This window comes from Corvus kubaryi, unplaced genomic scaffold, assembly GCF_017639235.1.
Source record: "Corvus kubaryi isolate FWS band 111438036 unplaced genomic scaffold, C.kubaryi_AGA036_p1.0 37398, whole genome shotgun sequence".
Lineage (NCBI taxonomy): Eukaryota > Metazoa > Chordata > Aves > Passeriformes > Corvidae > Corvus > Corvus kubaryi.
The window spans coordinates 12175944-12188046 of record NW_024581137.1 but is presented as its reverse complement, the minus strand read 5'-3'; the positions used below and the strand labels follow the sequence as shown (position 1 = coordinate 12188046).

General features: G+C 40.2%; 2 long non-coding RNA genes across 2 annotated transcripts in view; one reads left to right on the top strand and one right to left on the bottom strand.

Annotated features, from left to right (window-relative positions):
• Positions 1-2506: 2506 nt before the first annotated feature.
• The window catches only part of LOC121671908, a 19888-nt gene continuing 10291 nt past the window's right edge, over positions 2507-12103 (bottom strand). Inside the window, exons 2-4 of the long non-coding RNA XR_006018662.1 lie at positions 9350-9517; positions 6323-6464; positions 2507-2604 (exon numbers count right to left, since the gene is read on the bottom strand). This is a non-coding gene — a long non-coding RNA (uncharacterized LOC121671908). The remainder of the gene's footprint in view (positions 2605-6322; positions 6465-9349; positions 9518-12103) is intronic.
• LOC121671909 overlaps positions 9531-12103 on the top strand; it is an 18856-nt gene continuing 16283 nt past the window's right edge. The window contains exon 1 of the long non-coding RNA XR_006018663.1: positions 9531-11285. This is a non-coding gene — a long non-coding RNA (uncharacterized LOC121671909). The remainder of the gene's footprint in view (positions 11286-12103) is intronic.

The following is a 12103-nucleotide window of genomic DNA, read 5'->3' as shown; positions in this document are numbered from 1 at the left end:
TCTGTTCGTCCCCCGCCTTGTGTTGATACCGAGCGTTGTCTCAACCCAGGTGTAGCACCTTGCGCTTGGTCTTATTAAATCTCATTAGATTCCCATGGGCCCACTTCTTGAGCTTGTCCAGGTCCCTCTGGATGGTATCCTGGCATCACTCAGCTTGGTGTCATCTGCACATTTGCTGAGAGTGCACGCAATCCCTTTGTTTATATCATTAATGGAGATATTAAATAACACTTGTCTCAATATGGACCCCTTATGTTGCTGAATAATTCTGTCTAAAACGATAAAATAAGTTTCTGAATTTCCAGGTTAGCACTGCAGACTTTTAATCATCAACATGATTTTTCAGTTGCTGGGGAAGAAAATACTTTAAAGGATAACCATCAAGGTGGTTGGATAAAATGACAGTGAATAAGGGAGAAGTCTAGTTCATAATACTTCTGCTAAATCTCTACAATAAAAATTGGCCTCATTAACTTGATAAAAATAAAAAAAAATGCTTATAAACACCCAAATTGTCTCTTTAACAAACAAACAAACAGTGTTTCCTTCTATTCCCTTCTGTCATCAAACACTGTATGTAACTACAGAAGGCACAGGAGTTTCAGACAGGTTTGATTTTTCCAGTAGATAGTGTCCCTTTAATGCCAAAGAATCAGACCTTTAATTAAGCTGGAGTGAGGCATGGAGAAGTTTGCTAATAAAGAGAGGACCATAAGGAACTCCAGCTTCTGAAGGGAAAGATAAAAAGAAAAGCCTGAAGGAATATCATTAGCCCCCAGAACCTAATCCTTCCTTTTAAATAAAACCCGGATGCAGACAACAGCTAATGTTAGAATTTTCAAAAGCAGAGAAAATAGTCCTTATTTTTATGTTTATTGACTTTTAATTACCTTCCTCTACAACCACACCTTTGCAAACCTCGTATTTGAGATGGAGCATGAGACCTCAGGTGTGTTCCTACAGCACCTGTTGTCTTTGAGATGGCTTATCAAATTGTTGATGTGGACAACTGGTACTTGACAGCACCTTCAGCTACAACATTTGACATGCTCATACCAGTTTCCCAGTTTCCTCCCTTGTTACATAAGAACAATTGTTTGTTCTTGAAATTCTGAACGTGCTGTCACTACCAGAGCATGTTACTTGGAATTCCTGGGAATTTCCAAGAATTAACTGGAATTTCCAAACACTAGGCAAATATTTGTACATAAGGCAATGCACCAAAATGGATCAGCTAGCTGATCGTCAGCACTTGGAAGGATTAATATGCAAAAATCAAGTCAAATAGTCCACAGAACTTTTCATTCAGGGTGGTTGCAATTTTATTGCTGGGCAATTTGGTAGTCTATAAATACACACAGTATTTCTATAGCGCACATTTTAGCTACTATACAAAATTTCAGATTTGGGATAACAGAGAAATCTCCTGAGTTAGAACCTGAGAACAGTAAGATCTCGTCTGTGGTGGCATTTTAGAAGTTGCATGTTGTGACAGCTCTATGAACAGATCCCTGCACTGTACACAGGCCCTCAGAGGGCAGCATAACATTTGTACCAATCTCATTTTAGGACTAAACCATAAATTTTGCAAAAATGGTTCAGCATTAATTTATGTTCCAGAAAATCAGACTCATAGAATTATAGAATGATTTGGGTTGGAAGTGACCTTAAAGATCATTCCAAATCCCTGCCATGGGTGCATAAATGCCTTTTGAATATATATTGTGAGATATCATATTTACACCAAGAGTCCATTTGATATTTTAACATGCAAGAAATTGTCGTTATGTTTAATACTTGTCTAGCTTGACATACCTTGACACATCCACAGCAAACTTTTTGCATATTTGTATCCTCTGTGACATCTCTGTAGTTCAGAGGATAAAGTGTGGCAAATCTTTAAGAATGCCAAAGCTTTTCTTTTTTGTAAAGGAATTCATGCATTAAAATGTAATAAAAGACTGAGGGATCATCTTCTGACTCTTCAAGTGTCTAAACCAGGTACCTGATTTGAGAGTTGGGCCTTCTTATACAGCCACTAAACTATCCATAGGAAAATTCATAGCCTATGAGATCCTGCATCTCTAGGCTCTTAATTAAGGCACAGAGGATACATGTATGATTAATTTATTAAAGAGTATCCAAGGAGGGGCCATGAAGATGGTGACCAGTCTAGAGGGGAATTCATGCAGGGAGTGGTTGAGGTCACTTGGTCTGTTCAGCCTGAAGGAGACTGAGGGGAGGCTCATTGCAATCAGCAGCTTCCTCACAAGCAGAAGTGGAGGGGCAGGCACTGGTCTCTTTCCTGTGGTGACCAGTGACAAGAACTGAGGGAATATCATGAAGCTGTGCCAGGGGAGGTTTAGGTTGGGCAAACACCAGAGGGTGGTTGGGCACTGGAACAGGCTCCCCAGGGAAGTGGTCACAGTACTAAGCCTGACAGTGCAAGAAGTGTTTGGACAACGTTCTCGGGCACGTGGTGTGATTCTTGGGGTGTCCTGTGCAGGGCTGGGAGTTGGACTCAATGATTCTTGTGGGTCCCTTCCAATTCAGGATATTCTGTGATTCTGTGATTCTTGTCCATGCTGATACCCATTTCTCAGACTGGAACAGATCAAATTCTCAAGTTATTGGCAGTAAAATATCATCTCTATTTCTCAATTATTTTTATTAATTCATTTATCTCCTGATAAGGTAGTATACAGTCTAAAAACTTGGATCATTTCTGTCTTTCATTCTTCTGCAGAAGCCAGTAGGGCGCAGCTTAGGCATTGTGACATGAAGTAAAATCACAGCAGTTGCAAGCTGAGTTACAAGCTGAGTTGCAACTAACAAATTCAGCCTCTTCTGTTATTTATACTAATAGTAGGGGTCATGTGAAATGTCTGACCTGTATGTGGGATGACAACCAGAAAGAACTTGAGAATCTCTATGCTCACACACATCAGTTTTCTCCAAGACTTTTTAAAAACTCTGCCTTACCATGAAACAATCACAAGGATTCCCACATTCCTTCTCCAGAACAAATTACTTTGAGAAAATCAGTATTTCAGGCCTTGCAAAGATTTTTCCTTAAAAATCAGAGAATTTACATTTCAATTAATGATTTGGAAAACTCGATTGACGAGAAGGAGAGGGTTTTTGCTGTTTTTGCTGTTTTTGCTGTTTGTAGTCTCTTCAGTTGTATACATGCAGCCAGAGTGGTTTATTCCTTAAGAAAACTAAGGGAAAGGTCATGTTCACATGGGTTTTGTCACTCTGGAAGTGTGTATAATCTCCTCAGTACTAGAAATGTTGCAGTTCCCAACAGTACTATAGGAATTTCTGTAATGGATTTCCGTCAGGAAAAATCTCGCTGTAAGCCTTTTTGTTGCCATATTAACAACACTGACAAACAGGTTTTTCTACATGTCTTTGGACAAGAAGTATATGATTTGTCAGTGATATTTCTGATATTTCTGTAAGCAAACAAGCTGAAATTCATATGTCTTTAAATATAATAATGGGCTTCTTGGTTTTTTGTCTGGACTTACATGCTTATGTTTTTTATATGTACCAGTTGATCCTCCCCCTAATCTTTGAGCTCAGTGGCCAATTTCCATCAAATGTCACAAGGAGTAGAACTACAGAGCTATTAAAAGAGAGAGAGAGACCTTACAAACGTATTCACTGATAAGAAAGCTAATAATTCTCCTTTCTAGCCACCAGAGAATTCAAATGGAGCAGACTGAGAGGGAAATACAGAACTACTTGTTTTCACTTGCAAATCATGTAAAGAACGAGACAGTTTAAGGCCCCACGAGTCTGCAAGGGGTGGCTGGCGAACATATGGCAACATGGAAATGGGCTTCTAATGCATTCAGCTGGGCTATGCAGTTTCAACAGTAACTGCTGGAATAAAGTCCTACAAGACCAAGATCCGGTTTCTAACAGGGGTGTGAAGATGGCTTTATTGGCCATTCTTGAACACACTTTTTACTGTGTGCAATGCAACTAGCAGCGGTGATGCAGTTGCAGACACATATCTAAGGCATAACTTCTTGAACTGGTTAAATGAAAATGTGATTCATTGGCAAACATTTTTGTCCTAGTGGCATCTCCATGACTGAAGAGGAGTAGCAGTTACCTATGCATTTTCCTTCTTACATGTCGGGTACTCCAAAAGAGACAGACAGGTAAGAGAATGTCCTGGTATTTTATTGTTTGCAAGGAAAATCTAACAGTAAATATGGCAGTTAAACAGCTGCAGGGATAGAAAAGTTTTAGGTGAGCAGTAGCTTTCTGGAACAGGGCTTGAATGGACCCTTCCTTTTCCTGTAAAACTGCAGTATAAAAGAACTAGACCTCTGTGTTATATGGTGTCAGATCAGATCTCTGATTTGATCTCAGACATGGAGTAAGGTTGTATAGAATGGCTTTTTACTTGCAGATCTAGCATCTTGTTTTATTTTTATGTTTTATTTGAAATTTTTGTGTGCTAGTAATTAATTATTCCTAGCAAGGTTTCAAATTAGACCTGTATTTTCAATAATTTGTCATCCATTTTAGACATTATGAAAACGTTGCTAAAATTGTTTTGTTGCAGAATGCTAAAGAAAAATTATTTCAAATACTTAATTTAAAACATTGCTAAAATGGCCATGGGAAATCTATCAAAACTGGCTATCATAATGATTTTTTTTAGAAGAGCATTTGTTTTTGTAAAAAACACTGTTTCCATTTAGCAAATTCCTTGTCTTTTTAAATTTCAAATAATTCTAAGACACTATGAAGAAAAAATTGAGACAAATCAGTATTTCTATGAAGAAAGATCTCTTTCAAAGCACTGAATACAGGAAAGTCTACTGATATAATTGATTTTTAACTTTCAAAAAGCCTTTGACCTTACTGCCTACAAGAGGCTACTGATGAGATCAGTGCTGTGATCCAACTTCTGCTTCCATCAGTAGCATTCTTTACTCATGTGATGCCCCATTAACATTAAGAGACCTATCAGTCTGCCCCCATGAAAGAAATTGCAGTCAGCTCCCACAAAGACACTGAGAGGGTAGTATATGATAAAATGGCACTGAGACCTGAAATAGTGTTTCTCACTCTAAATGTTTCCTTGTTTTCTGCTACTTGCTCGATTTTCTTTTGATGTTTATAAGCCCTTTGGAGCAGAGACTGTTTTCCACAATGCCTGGCTGTAGACCAAGCAACAAGCTGGTTGTGCTTTACGGACATATATGAAATGTGGGAGGTGCATAACTGTCTGCAGGAACTGGGGCTTCTTTGTGCATCACATCATGCTACCCCACACTTCTGGGTCTATAACCATAGAAGCAATAAACTCTAAAGGATCTCTCATAATTTGAGAACAAAGTGATACTTAATTAAAAGAAGAAAAAACAAAGTGTGACCCTTTTTTTCATAGTTCTTTTTACAACAGTGTATAATTAGTCTGTGGAACTTGCTATCTAAAGATACTCCCAAGCCCCAGTTTTGAGGGCAGTGTCAGGAAGCTGGGATTAGGGAAGGGCATAGTTCATGGTAGGAATGGAGTAACTTGTCCCCTAGCTAAGAACAGACCAAGTGCAGACTGAAAAGGTGCCTGTTTCATTCTCTATAGCATACAAGCTATGTTGAAGCATTGCCAATAAGAGTATCATCCCTTTCACCTCCAGGAAGCAGTAATGGAGTCATCTGGATCAATGGCAATGTAAAATTTACTGTGACTGGAAAGATCACTTCTTCCTAGAGTCTTATTTTTTTCTTTGAGTGTGTTCAGGGCTAAAAACCTAAGAAAAAAACTGAAGAGACTTGATGGTAGCCAGAACTTTTCATGCTCAAAGGAGAAGTTCCTCTGAAACTTGATAGGTTCCTGATTTACATTACAGGGGCTCTGTCAGATATTTTTAAATTGTTTTATCTTTTCTTGTGTAAAGTTTTTGCCAGCATCTCTAATTCCAGCTCAGGACAATACAGGCAGAAAAAGGGATGGAGGCATCTCCTGGCATACGCTCAGGTAACTGGCACCTGCAGAGTAAGCATGACATGCTCCAGATACCTCAGATTTTTATTCACTTCAAGTACAGTTGATCAAGTATGTGTGTTATCAAGTATGTCAAGTTATCAGGACAGACATCACTTGATCTGCTCTACTGCACATCCACTCAGGTCTCTAGCTACCCAGAAATCCCAGACAAGAGACCAAATTCCTGGTTTTCTGTGTCAACAAAATTTAGGGGGTGAGGGCAAGAAAGGACATGCATGGAAAGAATTAAGATATGTGAGTGAACACCCAGCTTTTTATGAAAGAAGGGATTGCTCCTCCACTAACCACTACAGTGCTGTTTGTCGCTGAGTGCCTCTCCAGCCCCTGGGACATGGCACAAGGGCAGAGCCGTGCAGCACTGCCAGTTCCAAGCCTTCTTCACCATGCTCCATGCATGGTATGGCCCAGCACCTTCTCCCAGTGGCATCTGTGGGACAAGGAACAGAGTTAGGAGTGTGGCTATGGCAGAATTGTCTGGATGAGAACAAGGCACCAGGGACTCAGTGATGAAAATGCTTGGAATTAGCAAGGCAGCTCCTCCCTGCTTGCCGCTCTGGTGTAGCCATTTCCTCCTGGCAGTATCCCTCGAAACAATTCCCTTGGGATTTCTGTCTTCCCATGTGTCATACACCCTGTGTGTCAGCGCTACACAGGTGAAAATGGCCACACAAATAACTCATTAATTGGCAGGAGAGCATGAAATGCTGAGAATGTGCCTTTGTGAAGGGGCAGAGGAAAACCTTTAAAAACTGCCAGTCTAATGATTATAAAATATCTATCTTTCCTCATTCTTGTCTTTATATGCCTTATTATTATTTTTAACAAAAATGACCAAATGCTTGCTAAGTTTTATCCAGTCCATAGAAAAGAAACCATTGCTCTTCAGAACAATTTATCATTTTTGAAGTTCTAGTTTTATAGGTTTGCAAATGTCACTGCACATGACTGGAGACTGACAGACTCTAACTAATAACTTTACTCATGAGCAGTCCCAGCATACCTCATGCATTCATTTCAGTGCATAGGTATCTACAGAAACAAGGTCCAATTGTCCTGGAAATCCATGTATTTTGTTTATTTATAATTCATTATGTCTGAGCCATTGTCTCATGTCTGTTGTGATGACACTCTCATTTATTTTTGAGTGGAAACAAGCTGGTTTAGATTTTCCTTCCAAATATTTTGTTTCCAAATGCTTCTCTATTCTTGTTTGTATTTTTAGGTGTCATCCTGACATCTGTACTCTGAAAAATATAACCTTCTCAGTCTGAAATGCTGTTCTTGCAGCTAAAAGATTTTATAATAGCATTTAACCTCTGTCCACTAAACATCATACTCTTATTTAAAGAAAGATTTTACAAGTTCTTGAGTATCATAAGAAGAGTCTTGAGTCTCAGTTTAAAAGCTCAAAAACTTGTTGCCCATATATGTGGAGCTTTACTCTGTGTTCTGAGAATCTACAGTCACATCTCATTTACAATAGCAAGATACAATGAAATAACCTAGGAGGGGTATTTTGCCTGCACTTCTTGATGCCTTGGCTTTTGTTTTTTCTAAAAATTGCAAAGGGTGAATTCAGCCTGTAGGTTTTGTAAGCAATAGGGATTAAACCTAGTTATAATTTAATTCAAACCATGCTGAAGTGGTTGCAAGAGGAAGAAAGACACGATTTCCTCATAGTGACACTTCAAAGAGAAGTCTTAAGTCGTGTAAATCTGGATGCTCCAGTTCTAGCAAGGGTAGGAATCCTCTGTGTGTATGTAATCAGCCTTCTGCCTAACAGAGCACTTAGAGCTTCCATGGCAGCACTACAGGTTACACAGCTCCTCCAACACCAAGGGGGATCATGGGACTTCACTCACCATTTGTGAAGACCAGGTTCTGCAAGCTCTTGGGAGGGTTATTGGGCAGAGTCAGTTGCTCTGGCCAGTCTTGATCCCTACAGTCATTTCATAAAAATGCTAGAGTTTTTATATTGACAGTCTGCTGTTTGACTAAGTTTTCCTGAGTGCCTTTTGAACTGTTCAGCCAGCTACTTGTGCAGCAAGTATGCCAGGTATTTTCTGTTTGCTGGCACAGACATTTTTCCTGTGGAACCTTACATGATTATTAACCAACAGAAGGTTGGTAAGAGGGAGTTTCTTGACATCTATCCAGGATCTAGGTGTTACCATGACACAAATGGTCTTTAAAATCAGTATTTCATGCACTTTCACTCTGTTTTTACATCTGTCATTATGCATGAACTTGAAAGGTTCTTTGTTTGCTTGCTTTACTGAGAGTCTTTGGCAAGACATGGACTTCCTGTAAGACTCCATGGTCCCAGGACATGTGAGCCCTCAGGTCACATAGCACACAAGGTGTTGCATGTCAGGCTCCATTTTCAAACACCTGCATCAGGACACAGCAGCTCCTAAACACAATTAACTATCCTCAATAATTCCCAGGTCAAAGATTCCCGTCCCCTTATTTTTCCAGTTGCTCCAATAACATTGCATTGATGTCCAGAGTGCTTCTCTGCCTTCTTCAAAGTAATCAGTGTTCAGCAAACACCAACCTTGCTTCTTAACCAGGAGATGTGATGCTACCTCATGCTGGGAAAAATATATGGCACATGCTTAGGAGCGCTTATTCACACAGGTACCTAACCAGATGTCAAAGCGATGAGTAATAGGGAGACTCAGCAAGTTGCTAATCAACTATTAATTGTGTGCTTCAGTAATTAGTCTCTGCTGAAAACCAGTTCTCCACAGGCCACAATTTTAGGATGGAAATGGCGCGTTAAATGAGCAGCACATAAAGATGCTGTGGTTAACCTTGTCAGTCAGTAGATGGCTCTGTTGCTTCTAGCCATCTTCAGGGAACAACTCTGCATTGCCATGGCCAAGGAGCGTGCCCTTCCCCAGGGATGCAAGGAGCCACTGACAGTGCACACAGACCTTTCCACTTTGTTGTTTCCAAATGGTTCAGTTTGCAGACAATATTGTTCATCTATTTATTTTTACGAAGATATTTGTTAGTTCCACAAAATCTTTGTAACTCTCTGGTTGAGCAGTCTATCCATTGCTGTTTTATACAGCTTAGCTTAAGTAATTATCATGTGCACTTGACATCACCATAATTTCACAGCAACAGACTACAAATGCCCCACTGTGAAGGAACTGGTTGTTTCAACTGTTTGGAAGTGGGCTGTGAGTTTCTTCAGTTGTGTATTCATAGTCACTGTCCTGGTTCCTTCTCATTCTCACCTTGTGGCCTAGCAATTGTGCGAGTGATGGGTTTCCTGTCAGCTTAAAACATGGCAACACTTACCTCACCAAAAAATTACAATTGCTTCATTGATTAGTCCCAGTAGTGAGAATGAATAAGCACAGAGTTCAAGCTACTCTTCCCTTCCAAAGAAACAGTCACACCAAATTGGAATTGCAGGAGACTGCCAGGGCATCAGGAGGAAGCTTGCAGTGTTAGACTCTCTCTGTTCTGCAGTTAAAAACAACATTTCAGTTACCCAGAAAATCTATTAATGAGTTTTCTCATGCATTAAATGACCACACAAAACCCTTTTCCCCTCTGTCCTAAAAACACAAGCCAGCATGAAGCCAGAAGAGCTCAGTGGTGGCAGAATTTGCAATGGGAAAAATGAGATCGTATTGGCTGCAGTGGAAAGAAATGAAAAAGGAGACGAGTTTATTCTTTGGCAGTTGTGGGAAAATGCATCAAAACTAGCAGCAGATGTTAAAAGTTCAGGAAAAAAATAGTAAACACTTTCAGATGCAGGTAGAATAATGTTCAGAAGGTGGTAATATTATCTGAGTTCCTGGAGCAAGGAAAGCAGATCCTGTAGGCAGGATCTGCTGTCCTCTGAAAGTACTGGGAATGTTTTTATGAGTTTCAATAGCCCATAGAGCTGCCAAATGTCATGCATTTCACTCAGGCTAGTGAGGACCTTCTCACGCTGGCCTGGCTTTCAGCTGGTTTCTCAGGCATTCGGGCTGGCAGTGGGAAAATGTGTCAGGATTTTGGCTTGTAGTTCTGTCTTTGGACTGTTAGGAGCCCCCATGGCTCTATTCCTATGTAATCATGACCTGTCTGTAACTGGAGTGTGGCCCTAAGCAGGGGACCTGATCCAGGGCATGGGTACCAGGATAAAGGTTCCCAAGCTGACACATCTGTCATCAGTGATGGCAGGACCCCCAACATTTTGCTCAACAGGTGAAGTAGCTTCTACCTCTAGAAAGTCCAAGTCAGAGCATCCACTGCTTTTCTCACCCAGCAATATCTTACTCATTCATCATCCTCCTGCACTGAAACCACATGGGTCTGATGTTCTCTGTGCTTCCCTCCTGATGGTACTGTCAGCCTTGGCAACCATCTCTTCCCATCAATCCCCTTGCTACTTCCCAGCAGCATCCATCAAGTAGCCCTCTCCAGCACTGCACTACCCCACACCTCTGCTCTGCATGGCTTAGAGTAATGTGTGTTGCCTGCTAGTCTGAAAATTGTTTGCAAGCATGTGTAAAATTGCACACAGGGAGTGTGGCACCTTTTGGAATCACTGTTTCATTCCCAGTCTGGGGCAATATAATGAGGACAATAATAATCACAAAATCAAAGAAACAGTAGTAGCTGAGGCCCATCAAATTTTCAACTTGTGGAAAATGCCTGCAGTCAAGGAATGGCTGCACAGCATGTGGAAGTGAATGGCCAACGTCTGGAACAAGATAGTATTTATACTGCCATAGGTTTCATATTGGATGGCAAAAACCATAAAACAGATTGAAATAACAGAGGAATTTATCTAGAAAATGCTGCCTTACAGAGCTATGAGAACATGGAATGTTAAAAATCCATATTCAGTGAGGGGTGAAGGGAGATATTTAACCTTTCTTGGACTGTACACGTACAAAAACTTGTGTTAGATGGTTACAAGCTTTAAAGCAGGCTGACCCATTTTGCTGTTTAAAATATTCTGAGACTTCCATGGAGACATATCTGATGCCACCTATATATAATGACCTAGATTTTAAAAACAGTTGGGAAGCAGACGTCTGGAAATCTGCTGTGAATTTTAACGTTTTCCATGCAAAGATTGAGTGTAAGCTGGCAGTTTAATTTCACTTTTGAAGGACCAAAATGCTGTTAGGACTTCCTAGTTCTATAATTAGGATTGTCTTGTTTGGAAGATGACCATGAAGTGACAACAGAGCCATCCTTTCCCTGCCAGATTCCTGTCCTACAGGACGCTCAGGTAAGCACAGGTCTAAAGTCATTGCTATCTCATAACTGTATGGTTGTCTGTGTGCCATATCTTAATGTGTTTGTCAATAAATGGGTGTCAGTGTCACAAAATTCACAGGCACCACTAGTGCCTGCTGGCAGAGTTCTCACAGTGACCAACTAGTGAAGCAGTGAAGAGAATTAATTACTTTGCCAACATGAAGGGCTGAGAAGAAAACCGACATGTGATCAGGATGAAGTAATTTACAGGATAGTTTCCCCTCTCCTCAGATTAACAGGCTTCAGTCTGCACGTTTTTCTTCCAAGCTATATTCTCTGGAGCTCACTCAACCATCCAAAGCATGGACTATGTGAAATGGCATTTCTAGAGTTCAGCAGGCAGGCTGCCAAAAGAATGTCTTCTACTCCTATTTTAATGTGAATTTCTATGAGTTGGGGAAACTAAATCAAGCAGTCATATGAAAGGGAATTGCTGGCAGAAAATATTTGGGGAAAAAAAAAAAAAGAAAAGGAAACTAAAATGTCCCTTTTCGTATTTTAAATAGGAAAAAATATCCCAGAGCCTCCTAGGCTCAGGGATCCAAAGGTCAGCAGAAACAATAAGTAGTAAGCCTTAAAAAAATAAATAATCTAGTAGAGGGGAGAAAAAGAAAATTTGTAAAAATAAGCAAAAGCAAGTTAAAGTGTAATTAGTGAGATAAATAATACTGACTTCCAAAAAAATATTTCAGCTGACAGCAAGGGGACACAGATATGTTTTTGGTGGAAGCTGACCAAAGATTGTCTCGGTTTTGAAAGACAGGTGTCTGCTAAGGAAGGCAGAGGCCC